General features: G+C 38.6%; 1 protein-coding gene and 1 long non-coding RNA gene across 4 annotated transcripts in view; one reads left to right on the top strand and one right to left on the bottom strand.

Annotated features, from left to right (window-relative positions):
- POU2F3 (POU class 2 homeobox 3) overlaps positions 1–18,418 on the bottom strand; it is a 93,356-nt gene that overhangs the window by 61,293 nt on the left and 13,645 nt on the right. The window lies entirely within an intron of this gene.
- Positions 1,671–13,570, top strand: LOC116422425. The gene is made up of 4 exons (XR_004233052.1): positions 1,671–2,987; positions 3,778–4,728; positions 12,153–12,289; positions 13,345–13,570. It is a non-coding gene; the product is annotated as an uncharacterized LOC116422425 (long non-coding RNA).

The raw sequence follows: 18,418 nt of genomic DNA, 5'->3' as shown, positions 1-18,418 counted from the left end.
TGGATGATTTCCAGAATACCTCTTATTAATGACTACTTCTGGTGGACATTATAGAGAGGATTCATGATTTTAGTAAGAGTTGAATTATATCCTTCAAATTTCCTTCTCCCATTAAGTCTATGCATTTGTGATTGAATGATTCTTTTGATGACTTTGAACTATCTCTTTATCCTGGTTGCCTCCAATGTAATTCTAGTTTATCAACATCCCTCTTAATAGAGAACATCCAGAATTAAAGAAAGTACAGCAACTTAATTTGTTCTGAATATTAAGCTTATAATACATAGTCCATTGCACATAATAGATGTTTAATAAATATTAATTGTTCATTTAATGGGTTAATAAAATCCAAGAGTGGAATGGCTTTTGTGGGGGCAATTTTATCACATAATTCAATGAATAATCACATCTAAACATTCCTTTTATTACATAATTTAATATTGGAACCTAAGTGTAGGATTTTGCATGCATCTCTGTAAAAGGCAATTTTAAAAATTGTCATTTGGATCTTCATTATGTCCTCCAATTCTTGTACATCCAAAACATATAGCATGACTTTCTACCTCCAGTCCTTTGCTTTTGACTATTCCCTATACCTAGAATGTCCTCCTTACTATCTTTGCTTTTTGATATTCTATTTAATCTTCAATATCCAACTCAAACGCCACCTCCTCAAAGAAATTGTCTCTCTTCCAGCTGGAAGTGAATTTTCTCATTTGAGTTGGGGGAAACAATGTGCTATAGGAAGATTTTAAGTCCAGACTTTATTGCTTCCTTGTGTTAACCTCTTTTAGCCTCAATTTATTCACCTATAAAATTAGTGGAGAGAAGTAGCTCCTAACATGATTCCTAAGTTCTAACATTTTATGATTTTATATTATTTCATACTCCTCTTCTATACTTGTAGTCCTATATAACTTAGATAATATGTAGGATTGTCTATTATTGTGAATACATATCTATGTATGTTTCTTCTTTTTTTACCAGTAAATAAGCAAAGTAGTAAATAAGTAGCAGCTAGGTTATTCAGTAGATAGCTCTCTAGATTTAGAGCCAGATATATTTAGTTCAAATATAGCCTCAGACATTTATTAACTATATGACCTGAGCAAACCACTTAATCTCAATCTGCCTCAGTTTTTTCAACTATAAAATGGAGGTAAAATAGCATCCACCTCTCAGGATTGTTGTGAGGATCAAATATTTGTGAAGAACTTAACAAACTTCAAAGTATTATATAAATGCTAGCTATGTTAATAAATTATAAGCACCTTGAGGGCAAGAACTCCATTTTATATATTTTGGTAATGCTTTAAGAGTCTTCATTACTAAAAAAGCTCTTAGTAGTGGTAAGGGGAACACTTGTAGAAAGAATTCCTACTCAGTTATGGCTTGGATTAGATGTTCTTTCAGCTAGGAGGACTTTCTGTCAAGTTTTAAAGTTTCTCAAGTTTTTCTCACAAATATTTCTGCCCTAATTTCCCTTCCTTGTTGGAGATACTGAGATAGGGTAGGAACCTTTGATGATTTAGCACTTGAAGAGAAATTGGTCAATGTCAGGAAGTGAATAGGAAGAATTGAACAATTTTCCTTCTCTTCCCCTCCAGCTACCCCAAAGCAAACAATGCTGTGAACTTAAAAAATATATGTATATATTGAATGAGTCTTCCATTTAACAGATGAGGAAAACAGTTACTCAGAAAGTGGAACACACTTATCCAAGTGGCAAGAGTAGGACTTGAACTTAGACCTTGTGTGACTCTAGAAGGTGAGCTCTTTCCCTGAATATCAACTATTGTGGGCAAGACAGGACCACTTCCAGCAAGAGAAGTGAAGAAATTCCTGATTCCAAAGGACTAGAGGGTAAGAATGGAAAGGACTGATATCTTCTCGGATGACTCAACAGCTTGAGATTTTTGCTAGTTCTTTACTTCTTCCTTGGGCAGTAATAATTCCCAATTTAGGAGGCTCCATGGCCTTCATTGAATGAAGAGCTGAAAGAGCCAGAAGCACAAGAGCCAAATGAAAATTATCTATCTCAAAGTTGTATAGACTCTTTCCAGCCCCCTCACTTTATATGCAAGGGGATTATGACAGAAAGGATCTATGCCTTGTCCATGATTACACACAACTCTTGGATATAGAACCAAGACTAGAGGAGAGAAATTATTATTACAGTCATTTTACAAATACAACAGTTGAATCCTAGATTGGTTAAATAACTTCATAGGTATCTTGCAACCAATTGGAGTAGCAAGAAGTTTCAGAGAAAGGTTTGCTGCCTTCTGGCCATCAGTACTTCGAACCCCCACTATATCATGTGATGCTCAGAATCTTTCGAAATTCATATATTTCCCAAATAAAAAGAGAAAAATTTTCTATGTCTAAATTTTGGTTTTTCACTCTGCCCAACCTATTCCAGCTCCAGATGTTTCACTGACTTCATAGTACATCAAGGATTATTAGCCTCCCTCTAAAAAGTCACCAAAGAGATTATATAAATAGACTTATGCTAGTGAAAGATTTCAATTAGAATCAAGTAAAAACTTCTAACCAGTGAGAAACTGGAATGAAGCAATTGAGAATGAATGTGGAAGGGTTGGAGGCTGAATCTCCTTCTCAAGGGGCTTCTTGGATTTTTTTTTTTTTTTTAAGTACCAATGAATTCCTTTGGACCAAGATAGTTGGAGAAAGTAATAAGTTACTGGCCAGTATTGCAAGGTATGGGGACAGGTCAGCAAAGAAATGAGAGGGTTTATAAAGAATAGTTTTTACCACCATCCTACCTCAGAGAGGCTTATCTAATGGGAGCAGATGGAGGGAGCCAGGAGGATAGCTGTATTCTTCAACAAAAAGATAGGCTCTCATACAACCCAGAGTGGAGGGAGGGGGGAGCCCCTTTGGGAGAGCCTCCTGCCTTTCTTGCTCTAGGGTCTAGGAGCCTGCAGGCCCTGGCTGATTTGCATAGCTCTGGCAGCTGCTGTGATGTGAGTTTGCCTGGGGACTTTTTTCTGGGTGAGGGAGGTGGAAGCAGGAAAACTGTTCGAGCCGGATTTTTTACTTTTTGCTGGTAAACAAAATGCTGAGAGCACCCAGCAACTGAGGCCTTTTCCATCCCAGTGCTATTCTAAGCTGCTCTCTATTCTTACTGGGATCCTACAGCTCCCATTCCAGTGTGGGATGAGTTCTAGTTTAATCTTAAAGTTGGAAACTGAATGGGACTTCTTGGAGTTGCTTTTATTAAAAGAATACAACCTTGGAAGTTCTCCAGAGAACTCACTAGAATTAACAGGAGAGAAACACTTCCAATTAGGCTATAAACTCCTTGACAGCAGGGATTATTTCAGTGTTGTCTCTGTATCTCAGTCCATAGCACAGTACGTGGTACTTGATGCTTAACGGTTGCTTGATTCTGTCTAGCAAAGAACTTTGGGCATAGAGGCAGGAGTTAAACTCCTGTTTTGTACACTTAGTAATGATAATTGACATTTGTAGGGCACTTTACATATGCCTTTTTTTTTTTTTTTAATTCTACTGGATTGTTAGCCCCATTTTACAGATGAGAAAATAGAAAGAGGCAGAGCAAGGCTTCAAATTTAGGTCTTTGAATTCAGTGATAGTGTTAATTTTAATGTATTATCAAATGTTATTGTTATTGTTCATCCTTCGTTTTTGAAGAGGACCAAATGACATCATGGGGTGATGTCTTGACTCATGTGAACAGGAATTAAGTGTGGCAGAGTTGCACAAAGTCATCAACCTCACTTTCTCTTCCAGAATCATCAAAGTCCAGTAGCAGGATGACTGGCAATGACCTGGAATAAATTGCATAGCACTTGAATTAAGTGATTTCTGTCATTTTTCAATTCTCAGATTTCAAAGGATTTGGGTATGTGCTTTGTGATAGTTTCAAAGGAAGCAGCCAGATGATACAGTGGATACCATCCTGGGCCAGGAGTTAGGAAGTTCCTGAATTGAAATCCAGCCTCAGACAATTATTTACTTATACAGGCTTAGTGGTATAACCCTGGAGAAGTCACTTAATCCCGTTTGCCCCAATTTCCTTGTTTGTAAAATAAACTGGAAAAAGAAATGACAGACCATTCCAGCATCTCTGCTAAGAAAACCCTAATGGGGTTATGAAGAGTTGGACATGACTGAAACAAACAATAACAACAAAATGATTTCAAAGATGCCGGGAAGAGGAAATTGCCCCTAGCCATGGGCTTAGCTTTTGACAGAGTGTACCAAAGTATCTGCCAATGCTAATAGCAAATTCAAGACATGAGACTGAAACTCCAAAATGACATCATCCTATATTCTCTCCTCACACATTTCAAGGATTGGGGTCTTATAATCAGGAACAAAGGATGCTCCCAACTTTCTCAATTCTACTTTTTTCTCATCCCATTTCCTAAACAAAGTACATCTCTCCATCTGCCAGTCAATATTTTTAAAACACCTACTATGTGCCAGGTACTATGCTAAGTGCTGGGAATGCAAAAGTAAAAACAACAAATAAATAACAACAGTCCCCACTCTTAAGAGGCAATACTGAGGTGGACAGTATGCAAACAACTATGTACAAACAAGATCCACACAAGAAAAAAAAAAGAAGATAATCAAAAGAGAGCAGGAACTAGCCATCGAGAAAGGCTTCTTATGGAGGGTACCCATTTTTCCCTACTTTAAATTCTTTGGAAAATAAAGCACAGAGAAGTTTACACTGTGAGTAAATGATTTTATTATTTTTATTTTTTACCTCCAGCTCTGTTTCTCTATTTCAAGGCTCATTGCAATCTTCTCTTGTCCTCTCTCCTAGGAAGCATGAGGCAGGATATTATGAGACATAATGGTATAGTACAAAGAATACTAGAATTGTAGTTGGAATCCTGTCTTACCTATTATGTGCACCTATTTTTGAGAAAATCACTCTCTCTGGGCCTCAGTTTCCTAAACTGAAAATTAGGAATATGTATTAGAGGATTTCTTCAGTCTTTCACAGTTCTAATCCTATAATCCTATGACAATATCCTTAAAGTGGGCCGGCATGTTTCCAGAATGCCAGGCCCTAGGGAGAGTGTCTAGTGACTAAGGTCATAGTTATAATGCAATGGGGGAAAGTTACATTTGGGGCCAGAGGATCTGAGTTTTAATCCCAGCCCTACCATTTATGAGTATGAGATCATAGGCAAGTCATTTAATTTTGTTGAATCCCTGTTTCTTCATCTGAAAAATGAGAGATAACAATACCTTACTTCTTGGGGTTGTTGTAAGGATCAAATGAAATACAAGGAGAGAGTGACCAGTGCAAGTTCCCTCTTTGTCCCTATTCCTGGACATATACTTTACTGCCCAGGATATGTGTGTGTGTGTGTAATTAAACATCAATGTCCAGAAGATTAACAAAGTGCTGCTAAGAGGGGCACCTCAGAACAATACAACAGGTTTTTGGGGATTCCTCTCAAACTTCATGGGCTACCACTTCCCAGAGAAAGGTCACAGTATCTCCTTAGTACTCCCATTCCAAAACCTTAGATACTAGATGTCAAAATGTGAGATAACAGAATGCTAGAAATTTAGATGGAAGAGACTGTAAAGCTAAATCTACTCTCCTTTTACAAGGAAACTGAGTTTCAGAAAGCTTAAATGACTTGAGCAACCAGGATGGTGGCTAGAAGTAGAAAGATTTAGATGAGAACTGGTGAGATGTGCCACAGAGCTATCTACAAGTTTAATGGGTTGCCTCAGGAGGGAGTATATCTCCTTGAAGTCTTAAAGAAGGTCAGGTGGCTACTTATTGGAGTTGTTCAGGAATAATTTCTAGATTTTATTTGAAGTTTCTTCCAGTGTTAAGATGTGATTCTGACTTTGTGATCCAATGGAAAGCAGGTATCTTGTTCTTCATTGAGACATAATGTGGTAAAGTGGAAACAATAATGGATTTAAGAGTCTAGAGACTTCCTGTCTTGACGGGCACTTGCTGAGCAAGTCTCACTCCATCTCTCTGAGTCTCGGTTTCCTCATCTGCAAAATAGTGGCATGATTTATCTGGACAGATTGTTGTGAGTAAAATACTTTGTTGACATTGAATGGTATTTAAATATATGAAGACATTATTATCATTGGACAATTGGAGATGCTTAGAAAAGTCAAACCATTCTCCCAAGGTTATACAACGGGGAAAAGTTAGGATTCTGTATCAATTTCCCTATTTCTCCTTTTCCATCTCTCAAAACATAAATTTGGGAGACTTAGAAAAAGAAAAAGGACTTGGATGAAGTTAAAGGTAGAGAAACCATCTTGTGTGTCTGGGATAGGGCTTATTGTTTAATGTTGAAGTTCTGAGTCCCACCCTCCCCCAACCATCCCCAGGGAAGTCTGCTGGGTGTGCCGGGCGTCACAGAGACCTCTTGCCCCAGTCTTATGAGAGCCCGGCCCTGACAAAGCCAAGATAAGCCTCAGCCCAGCCCTCCTCCCACCCTGCCTGCCACCCATTAGCGATTAATTGGCAAGGGCTCTGTCATTTATGGTGGGAGACAACTCCTAGACAGGCTTGTGGAAGTAGCAGTCCCTTCAATGAAATCCTTTCCCTTGCCAGTTGATACCCACCATGCTTTAAAAGGAGAAATCTTTTAATGAGATCAGGATAATCAATATAGAGTTAAAGAGATCTTATTCTTGCCATCAAACTTAGGATTTTTAAGGGCAGGGATCATTATTTGGTTTTGTTTCTTTTTATCCCCAGTACTTAGCGCAATTCTTGACACAGAAAAAGCAATTAATAAATGTTTGGTTGGATGGCATTGAAGGAATTAACCTTATTTTGAGACCAGACCAAGAAAAGGCTTCCCATTTACTGTGTCCTTGAAAAAGGGATAAGGTCAGAAATCTCTCCTAAGAGGTTGGCGATGATTGTCAGCACGAAAATAAGACAACAGGACTTCCAAAAGGCAAATTTTGAACTCCTACAATGGGACCTTCCTGCCTGTGAAGAGATGAACAAGATTCCTTGTCTTCACAGGACAGATGTCCATGCTTATGGGACCTTGGAGAAGAATGGTTCTGGCAGAATTGGGGGAAGATGACAGGTGAGGTGAATATACATAATATATAGAAATCTGTTTACCACTGCAAAAAGGTATCAAAAGATGTGGGGCACCAAGAATCACAAAGATGCCCCAGGACATGATAGTCAAAGAGCTTAGGTGCCTATGGATCCCAAGGGTTAGATGCTTATACCTGCTACTATCTAGTTGTAGTACAATGAGTCCAGGGACCTGGGAAGCAGTGTAGTAGAGGGATCAGAGTCCTAAATTTAGAATCAAAGTATCAAAGTTCATAGGATCATGTCACCAAAACTTCAGGTATCTACTCATCAGCCATCTACTACTGACTTCACAGGACTGTTATGAAGAACTGTCAACTGGAAACTGCTTCATAAATACAAACTTCCTCAAGATTTTCACTTTTAGCTGTGGGACCTTTGTTCTTTATCGTTAAACCAAGGGAGTTGCATTAAATGATCTCCAAAATCCTTTCTGGCTCTAAGAAGCCATAAGCAGAGCTGGCTCTTCTCATCCTTAAGGTCACCTGGATGTTCTCCTTCCTTATTTTCTTTATGCTAACCACTTTATATAAAGGATAGTGACTCCTCTTCCCCCTCTCTCCCCCCTAAGGATTTTCTGGCCACACTTTAAGAATCACTGTCTTATATTCTGGAAGCTAATTAATTGATAGATCATAGGATCTTTTGATTATAAATTTCTGTATCAAAATTTTATCACAGATTAGGAAATTGAATCCCAGAGATGTGAAGCATATTGCCTTAAGTCACAATAGAAGAGTTGTGATTTGAATCCAGAGTATATGTCTGTGGGGGAATCATATCTATTGAATTTTTCAATGACAGTTCTGCAGGATTCCTCTTCAGAGAACATTTCTAGATCTTCTTTGCCACAAAAAGAGAAGGCACTTTCTTACAAAGTCCCTACACCCACACTTGGGACATGGATCTTTTATCCCTCAGATTCTATACATCAGGGAATTGTAAGGCAGAGATCCCATTCCTGGGTTGCATTGCAACCAACATTGCAAACATAAAGACTTTTTTCTTCTTCTTATAGATATCATTTCATTTGTCCTGGTGCCATCATGAAGACAGGGAAGAATTAGGGTTTTTTCTCATAGAATGTCAGCATTAGAGGAAGCATTGAGATGGTTTAGTTCATCATTGCTGAGCTTCTGTTGTAGAGATGAAAACACAGGCACTAGAAGTAAAATGACTTATCATCACTCAGTAGCAAAGCAGGATTATGAGTATCTCCCTGACTTCCACTCTAGTGTCCAGCCTACCACTTATAGAGCATCTCTGTTTCAGATAGGGAAACTGAGACTCTGAGAAGCAAAGTGACTTGTTGACCCATGGCCACAGAGCAAGGTAAAGAACAGAATTTAAACCTGGACTCAGAGGACCCTGATTCCTAGTGTTAAGTACTCTCTAACCACTTGACAATCGATTCTCATTTTCTTAAGGAATTCAACATCTGTTCATTCACAAACTCATAGACTTTAGCTCTGGAAAGACCTTTTGACACAATTTAACCCAATTCCTGAGTTTTTAGAAGGAACTAAAGCCTGGAAACATAAGGACTTGCCCAAGGTTGCCCAAGTAGAAAGTGGCTAACCCAGCTCCTTTGACTCCTGATCCAGGGCGTTTTCCAGGACATCACATCACCTCTTTCATGATCACAAACCCTTTCAATACTGGTGGAGATACTAAGTCCATTTCATAGACAAGTAAACAGGTATTTGAACAATAGAGAAAATGTTTTTCTTAGAGGGTGAGAAGCAGTGTCAGAAACAGGTTTCAGCGAATCTGTGTTCTGTCCAGAGAAACTTCTGTCTAGAAATACCTTAGATTGCACAGAGATGGGGTATCGTGGGAGATGGGGTATCGCGGCCCTGGCGGTAGGAGGGATGTCAGGCAGGGAGCGTGGGGCGTTGGAGAGGAGCCAGCCAGGTGCACTCCTCCCTTAGATAACTTTCGGTAAAGGAGACTGACATTTGCCAGGCGGCTTAACCCCTTTTGTCCTAGCTTCCCTCCTTGAGAAATCTAAATTATCCTCATTTGAATTTCAAATGACCTCTCTCCTCGCCCCCCCCCCCCCATATCCCCAACGGGCTCTGAGGCAGGGATATGGAAATTTGCAGGGGTTCGTACTGGGCGACAGTAGGGAAATCAGCGCCCTATGCAAATCGAGGCTGAAGCCCCGTTGTCATAGCAACCGCCCGGTTTTCCCCCTTCTCTGCGGTCTAGGGCCCGGCTGCTGTGTAGCTGCTCTCGGTTTCCTGTGCACCCTGGTCTCTATCCTTCCTCTGTTGTTCCCCGAGCTGCGCTGGGCCAGTGAGGCAGCCCTGCTGCCGTGCTCTCCATCCGTGTCCCGTGAGGGCTACTCTTGAACTGGCCTTGGAAGATGTGAAGGCTTCTCTCACTCACGGTGCAGACGTGGGCTAGCTAACAGGGCAGCGGAGGAAAAGCTGTGCTAGATCTAGACTTTGGAACGCTTGGGTTTGGATCGGCTGCTTCCCTTTTTTCTACGAGGGAACTTGAATCAATATCCCCTTTCTGAGCCTCAGTTTTCTCATTTGTAAAATGAGGGGAGTTGCACTTGGTGATCGCTAAGGTCCGGTCCAGTTCAAATGGCTATGAACTTAATATAATCAAATAAGGTGCCAACTTTTTTTCCCCCCAATCTGGAACAAGCCAGGGACATGGAGAGCTAGAGAGCAAGGGCATCTACTTCCTTAGGCAGATATAGTGTAGACGTGAAAGGCAGGCATGGAGATTTTTATTTCATTTTTTACAGAATGTGTAGGATGTTCGTGTTAAAAGGCATCTTAGTAATCTTGTAGTCCAACCCCCTCATTTTACAGATGAAGAAACCGAGGCCGAAAAAAACGAAGCCCAAGATTGCAGAGCCAGTGACTCTTTGAGCTGGGTGTTGAACCCAGGTTTTTTGATTCTGAGTTTAGGGCTCTTGCAGTCTAACATTAAAGGAACTACATGGAAATTAGATGCAAACCAGTATACAAATTAACACCTATTATTTTTTTGAGTCAACAGTACCGACGCTTTTTGGGAGAGGCCCACAACGCTGTTTCCCATGCTCAGGACTTGGCAAGAGGGGCTTCTGTCTTTTGGCCCCCTTAACTTTATAGCAAATTTCCTTTTTTTTTTTTTTTTTTTTTTTTACCCTGGAGGGCAATGGAACCAGAGCCCAAGAGAGGAAAACTTGAATTTATACTTTTCTAAGAAGGAGGAGGAAAGGAAGCCAGAGGGGCTTTTGCCCCAGAAAATTTCCCCTGGGGTAAGGGAGGTCACTCCTCCCTGTTCTGGGGTGATTTCTTTCAGTAGAAGCTGGCCCAGCATCTGCAAAATGAGAACACGTTGGACAGCTTCAGGAAAGAATTAGGTTGGCATCCTATTTGATGATTTCAAGATCCTCTTTTCCAGTTTCTCCAGAGCCTTGGGTTCATATTGGAGAGTAGGTGGTCCAGGCCTCAGGTAGACCTCAGGCCGAAGGAAGGAAGGAAAAGGGCAAAAGTGAATATAGAACTATAGAATTTATATCTAAAAGAGATTTTATGAGTCATTTAATGAAATTCTTTCATTTTACAGATAAAGAAACAAAAGGTGAAGTGACCTTGCACTAATTAATCACACAGATAGTATGTAAAAAGAGTTGGGATGGGAACCCCAGTTTTCTGACCCCAAATATATTTTCTCTCTCTCTCTCTCTTTCTTTCTTCCCCTATTTCCCTTCCTTCCCCTCTCTCTCCCTCTCCTTTTGCGCCCCCCCCCCTTTCTCTGTCTCTGTCTCTCTCCATCTCCCTCTCCTTCCCACTAATCTAAGACTCCTTCATGATACTGGTCTGAAGGGAGTGGAGAGACTAAGTCTATTATAGAAATAGGTAAACTGAGGCTTTTCAATAGAATGCCTTCCCTTCTCTTTCTTTTTTTTTCTGTTTTAGCCAGATTTAAAGAAAAATAAGTACTATCATAAGGAAACATTAAGATAATATGATAACTGTTAAGATACTATGATTCAATAAATACCTAGATATAACATAGTACATTCCTCACTACACTCAAATTAATGCTTGATCTAAAACTAGTTTTCTGTATCCTATATTCAGGAGAAATCCCTAAAATTTTACTTCACTTGTATCAGATATCAAAAAAGTTTTTGGATATCTGAATTTAAAATGCCAAATTACGATTGAATAGTTTTATTTACTTATTTTATTTTTTAAATTAACATATTCTCTCTGTCTTTCTGTGTGTGTCCTCTTTCTCTCCCCTCCTATTCTTTTACTCTCATTTTCTTTGTTTCTATCTTTCTCCTTTCTCTTTCCAGTAAACCCACATTATTTTTCTAAATCCTCTCCATGAATGACTTTGAAAATTGATAGCAGGAATTACAGACTAATAGAATTTGGAAGCTTGGAAAATCTTCAGGGATTCTCTGATCAAATCTTCCCATTTCACAAAAGAAATAAATGAAATCCAAAGATCTTAAGTGACTTGCCTATAGATACACAAGTAATCTTTGGTAGGATGGGGAAAAATTTTCATAATCTTATTTCTACTCCTACATTCTACCTCACTAAGGCCCCACCAGGCCAGGGAAATCAGCAGCTCCCAAATCTTCTTCTACTCTTCCACTACCTCTGTCTCCCTCCGAGAACCTAATTTTTAGTGAGATAAGCCAACCTAGGTAGAACCCATGCTTGAGGTTATTCAAGTCAATCAAGCTTTATCCTAAATGACCAAAAATCAAAAATAATGATCATTTTCTGTCAGTAAGCTTTCCCCACTTCTTGATTCCGTGCTCTCAGGTTATACATATCATTTCAATCTCCAAACATCCTTCTAAATGGTGAACTGAATTGGGGAGGGAAGATAGTTGGTAATATGTCCATTTCCATTTTTGTATTTCCTTGTTTTTGATGAGGATATGAAAGAGAAGATGTCTATTTTGTGATAATAGCTGCTTATTTAGCTCTGTTTCTTTGTCTTCATTGCTTCATTTCCCTTTGATTCCCTTTTCTGTCTGCTTAGTAATTTTGTGAATTGGTCTTTTCTGCAGTTGTTATTGAGAAGAAAGACTTTCTTAAGGGCCAGAAGATATTTGTACCTATGGTCTATGGGGAGTCCAAAGTTTGGGCACTTTCTGGGAATGGGGGAGTGGCACTGGCCTGGCATCCTGAACATTCTGCCCAGTTGGTAAGTCTGTCTCTTTGAGGGATTTTCTCCCTCTCTTCCCATCCCCTGCTGTGGTTTTGAGGAAGTAGGTGACTACTCCATCTTTTCCTTGTGTTTGGGGCTGGGAGAAAGAATCTTACTAGTTATAAAATACCAAATAGAAGAGTAAAGATTGGTTGGACCACCTACAGCTTCTCTGAAACATCAATACTCCTGAATTTCTTACAAAGCTGGAGGTAGATAGGTGATTTATAATATAGCTCTCACAATGGATTATGGGAGCCCAGATTACTTGGAAACATAGATATAAAGTTACTTTTAGTCTCATTTCAGCAAATACCATGCCCTGAAAAAGCTTTTGTGTCTTTTCCCATTCCTAGTTTGGTGCCTAACTTACAATACTTAAAAATGTTTACTAAATTGGATTGAATGGAAATGGGGTGGTGGAGGAGTGAAGGTTAAAAATGGTGGATAATATTCAATACAGTAATGACTAAATAAAATGGTGAAGCTTTATATCACCAGAGATTTGGATTAAACATTAAGAATAATATTGAAATCATACATGAATTAGTAACCAAGGAAGGCTGTGGAATCATCTTTTTTTGGAAAGGTAGATGTGCAATTGAGGGAAATATTGATTATGAGAAAGTCTCAGCTTCTGAAATAAATTAAGGAAGCATCCCAGTTGCAGAAATGAATGAGATAACCTTTCCAGATTCCTTTTAGTCTAAGACATTTTCCTATGTTCCCTTAAATATATGAATCTAGGTGGCACAGTAGATAGAATGATGGTTAGGGAGTGAAAAGCACCTGAGTTGAATACTACCTGTGTGGCCCTAAGCAAATCATTTCACTTTTGCTGCCTCAGTTTCCTCAATTGTAAAATAAGAGGTCATAATATCTAGGTGTTGTTATGAGAGCTAAATGCTCCAGGGATGTTATGAGGATCAAATGAGAAAATATTGGTAAAACAGAGTGCCTGGCACATAGCAGGTACTTTTAATAAATGATTGTTTTTTTCCTCCTTGAAATACCTTGAAGACAGATTGGTGATCTATTATCTTTTTCAACAGGAAGGAATGCAAGTATAGAGAAATCAAGACTACAAAGAAGATAAGATATAAAAGCAGTTGTGTCCTGGAGCCAGCTGGAGAGTTGATTGTTAAATGTATTTGTTTATACCACTGAAATTAGCAAAGACTACAAATCCATGCTTGATTTATTTTTTTGTTGATTATTTGGTTTAAAAAAAAAACCTGATGTAGAAAATGTTAATAAAGCACATTCAACTTCAAAATGTATGTGCTTATATCTCTGCCTCCCTTTTTGGATTTGGTTGTTAAACTTACCAACCACACCATTGGTTATAAGACACCATAATATTATTACAAAAATCATATATATGTGTTGATTTATAGATAAATATATGTAATGTTTAAACTAAAAAGAAACTCAGAAAGCATCTAGTGTAACCGTCTTATTTTTAAAGATAGAAATGGGAAGGTTCAAAGAAGTGAAAATAAGTAATTGAAGGCACACCCAAACTTTGAGAGCCCAGCTCTCTAATCTTTCATGTTATTGCTTTTTCCAGAATACCAAAAGAATCATCTTGTTCCATTTCTTTTCTGTGACAGAGTCTATTTTTCAATGTGTTACACAAATGATCCTGAGTAGAAGATCAGGATGGGAATCTGTCCATCCCCAATTCTTTCATATTTTTTCCCCAAAATTCCAATGCTCTTTAGCTTTTCATCTCTGACTTTCTCAAATTTCCTTATAGTCATATATAGCATAACTATTCAAATGTCCATTCATTGGTTTTCATGGATCTATCCTCTCCCCTTGATACAATGCTTACTCCTTGTTATAGTAACTTCACCTAGAGCCAAGGCCAAGGATTAAGTAAGGTAGCCTTCTGTTTAGGATACAACATAAAGATAATCCCTGAGACATAATACTTCTTATAAATATGAATTTTTTTAGTACTACACCTCTGTAAATTTATCTTCTTTATCCTATATGGGTATTTATTTTGTGATAAATCAAATTCTCTTATCCATAAAATGAGGGAATTGAGCTAGAAGATTGCTACAGTTTTTTTCTAGCTCTAAATTCTATTGTTTCTGAAAATAAGCTTACAATTGAAGAATGATAAAATCTTCCTTTAGAAGATCCCAAACATCCTAAGGGGAAGTTATTATTTCGCAGATGGAATTGTTTGCTTCTATTCTAGAACTAATAATTTCTGGGATCTTCAAATGCTTTAGAAAAGATTGGGGTGAGGGAAAATGTGGAGATAGGGGAAGTGGGATCCTTTCCAAGTTCTAGATAGTACAAAAGAAAAAAAAAAGAAACTACTTGCCCCACATTCAACTGCATTTAGAAAAATCCCCATGGTTGGGTCACCCTATCAAGGACCACAGAGACTGAGTGTTGTGGGGACTAGGGAGAGGTAATATTGCCTTAATGTCAAGTTTCTTTCTATTCTTTGGGCCTCAGAAAGTGGAAAGGGAAAGTGGGGGAGATTATTTCTGGATCTTTTTCCTTCCTTTCAAGCAGTCTAAGTTAAAGATAGAAAAAGCTTTCAATCTCCTAGACCACCTCATATTTTCTTAAATCACTATAGACTTGACTCTTTTCTAATTTTTAAATCTATTTTTATCTTGGATAATTGGCAACAATTCTTCACCACTATTGCCCTCTGCCCAAGTGTGCCAATGGTTTGGCTTTCTAACGTCCTGTACCTCCCTATCTTTTGCCTCCATTCCCTTACTTTACTTATTCTGTCTTTGTTCAGCTTCCCAAACATCTAACTGGACCAGTGAAGAGGAAGGGAAGAGGAAAAACACAGGAAGGGGAAAAGGGAAAAAATGAGGTGGAGAAAGCTGTGAAAAAACTTGAGGAAAGAAGGCAAGAGGAGTGGAGAGCAAAGGCAGGAAATCTGTATGCTAACATAACACACATACACATGTACATATATACAAATAAACAATAAAGTGTTCAGAAAACTTGTTTTCTTATTAGAATCTTACAGTAGAATTCATACACAGAATCTTACAATATAATCTTACTAGAAAAGAATATAGAGATTGTCTAGTTCAGCAATGATTTTTACCAAAATGCAAAATCATTACTAGAGCTGGGACTAGTAATCCAGTGTTTCTGTTATACCGTACTGCCTATTATTGTTTTAATATTATTTTATTATTATTAAATCGTGTTATCAAGACTATGCTAAAAGCATGGCCAATCTAGGCAAGTAAATTTCTAACTTGACCGTGTGCCTAACCTTCTCTGTTCCTCAGTTTCCTCATCTGGACAATGAAGATAAAAATACCTGTATTTTACTACCCCAAAAAAACAATGTTTCGTTGTGTCATGGGAACAATACTAGATTCCTGAAACATCTGCCAAGTGGGTACAGGCTCTGGAAGGTCCTATCAAGATGGAAAGACTTAAAGTAAAAGTCAGATGACAGACTTTGCCTAACTCTTGTTTTCTAACTTCCTTATTTCTGTTGAGAGCACTACCATCATTCCATTCATTCAGGCTCACAATCTGTGCATTATGTACCAGCTTTCCTTTTCTCTTGCACCCTCCTCTCACCAAAGCTATCATTCACCAGGTCCATTATAATTCTACATGTTTCATTTCTATGTCCTCTGTGCCTATTCACACAGTCATCATTCTTGTTTAGTCCCTCGTTTCTGCTCTTCTGGATAATTGCCATAACCTCCTAATTGTCCTTTCAGCTTCCACACTTTCCCTTCTTTAATCCTTCCTTCTCACCACTGCTGCACTGATGTTCATTAAGTACACTTCTGACAATGTCACTCCTCTGCTCAAGAAACTATAGTGTCTCTAACAAAATACAAACTTCTCTGGTACTTAAAATTTTGAAAGGTTTGGTTCCATCTTACCTTTCCACTTTTACCTCAAGATTCTCCTCTTCATGCACAGCCCAACCCAACAAACTGGACTGTTTTCCATTCCTAGGTCATAAAATGTCACTTGCCACCTTTGTTTCTTTGTATAGTCTGTTCCTCCTGTCTGGAATGCCCTTACTCCTCACTGCTGCTTCTTGGAATCCTTAGTTTCCTTTAGGGCTCACTTCTTGCTCCACATCTTTCCAGATAACACTAATTTTTGGTCATTCCTTGGAAATTGCTTTGTATTTTTGTTGTTCAGTCATTTTAGTCACGTCTGGCTCTTTGTAAATCCATTTGGGGATTTCTTGACAAAGATACTGGAGTGGTTTGCCATTCCTTTCTCCAGTTCATTTTACAGATGAAGCAACTGAGGCAAACAGGGTTAAAATGATTTGTTCAGAGCCACACAGCTAATAAATGTCTTAGGCTAGATTTGAACTCCTGATTGCAGGACTGGCATTTGATCCACTGTGTCACTTTGCTACTTTGTATTTACTTTTTATATATTTTGTGTTGACTTAGCTACCCAAGGTTTTGTTTCCCCCAGTAGAACATAAGCTTATTGAGGGTAGGGACTGTTTTGTTCTGTCCTTGTATTCTCAATTCTTAGCACAGTTCCTGGCACATATTTGATGATTAATGAATGCCTCTTAAATCATTTGAAAAAACTATGACTAATATTTACAGGCATAGCTACTCATGAAGCCCTCTGCTCAGCCACAGAGAGGTGTGCATGAAACCACAAATCCTCGAAGTAATAATTGTCCTAGCTCCCTTCTGGGCTTGTTGTGAGGAATTTTAAATATATAGCATTTAAACATGAATACTTGTGGTGACTATATTGTGCACTCTGTGGGGCAATGGAGATGAGGGGGAGTTTGTGGGGTTTAGAGTTTATTCTTAGACATTAGATAAGCTTAAAACACCATAAAATATCCCTATCCCTTTCTCATCTATTCAGGGAAAAGAAGTACCTTTGATGGGAGAGGGAATGAAAGTTAAGGAGAAAGGAAAAAGAAGTGGATTTAGGAAACTTTGGCACTATAGGTGAAAAACTCAATTCCCTTTCCTTACTCCTTCTACCAGGCACCCCTTGGGATTTCACTGAGCACAGAAGCTGTTCTCAGGGAGTGCTAGGGCTTTCTACATTGTTTTAGTTTATAGTTCCTTTAAAACCACCCCTTAATTCACAGATTGCTGGCAAAGTGATTCTGTCTTTTAAAAACCCAAAGGAAGCCTTTAAAGCAAATCAGTAACCATTGTGACTCATAATAAACCTTCCTCTGTTTAAAAAAAAAAAAGTCAGAATGACTTTCCAGGAAGTTTGGTTATTTTAATTACCTATCCCATTTCTCAGTCCTCAAAACTATGCAGTTAATTGGATGATCATCCCATTTAGATCCAAGTCTGCCCTGGAGAGAAAAATTCTGGGTTCTGGAGGACTCTATCAAGTTTGCTTTCATTAATCCCTTGGTTTCCTGGACAATACAGATTTTATACTTTCCTAACAGAAAAGGGGAATTGCAGAATCACAGAATTTTGAGAGTTAGAAGGCACCTCTAAGGTCATCTAGTCCTTAAGATCCTGTAATAAAATGCTGACTCCTTAAGGAGAACAGGGATAAGTGAAAAAGAAAAGTGCTCTATAACTAATAGGAAAGGGGCCCTGCTAGCTTCTGAAATTCCACACCTAAATCTCTAATGGTCACTCACTGTAGATTATATATAACATCTTCTGGTGCAATTGCTTCAGAGAATGGGACCTTTACCTCTTTATTCCTAAGCTAAACTCCAACAGATTCTAAAGTCCTATTTGGGGTCTCTCTTCAAACAAGAGCTTGAGCAGATACTTTTTCTAAAAGAAAGAACAATTCTGGAAGGGGAAGAAGAGAAATCAACAGACTCAGGACTACAAATCTATTAGAAAAAACACAATCCTATTTCAATACCAGTCCCCACTTTGTCCAAGTACAGAAAGATTAATCAAAAAGACTGCATGTTCTGTTCCTCACCCCTCTTTCCTTCCCCCACCCCACTAAAAAAAAAGAAAGAAAGAAAAGAATTAGAACATGAGGCCATTTCAACATTTGTGTGGGAAGTACAAGGTGCATTTGACCTCTGATCCTGAGAGATGGACTCTCAAAATGAAACTTTATGAACAAAGGAGGGGAGTAACTTCTGGAGAAAGATCTTAGGCCCAGGGACACCCAGGGAATTTA

Source organism: Sarcophilus harrisii, chromosome 3 (assembly GCF_902635505.1).
Source record: "Sarcophilus harrisii chromosome 3, mSarHar1.11, whole genome shotgun sequence".
Lineage (NCBI taxonomy): Eukaryota > Metazoa > Chordata > Mammalia > Dasyuromorphia > Dasyuridae > Sarcophilus > Sarcophilus harrisii.
This window is presented reverse-complemented; position numbering and strand designations above follow the sequence as displayed.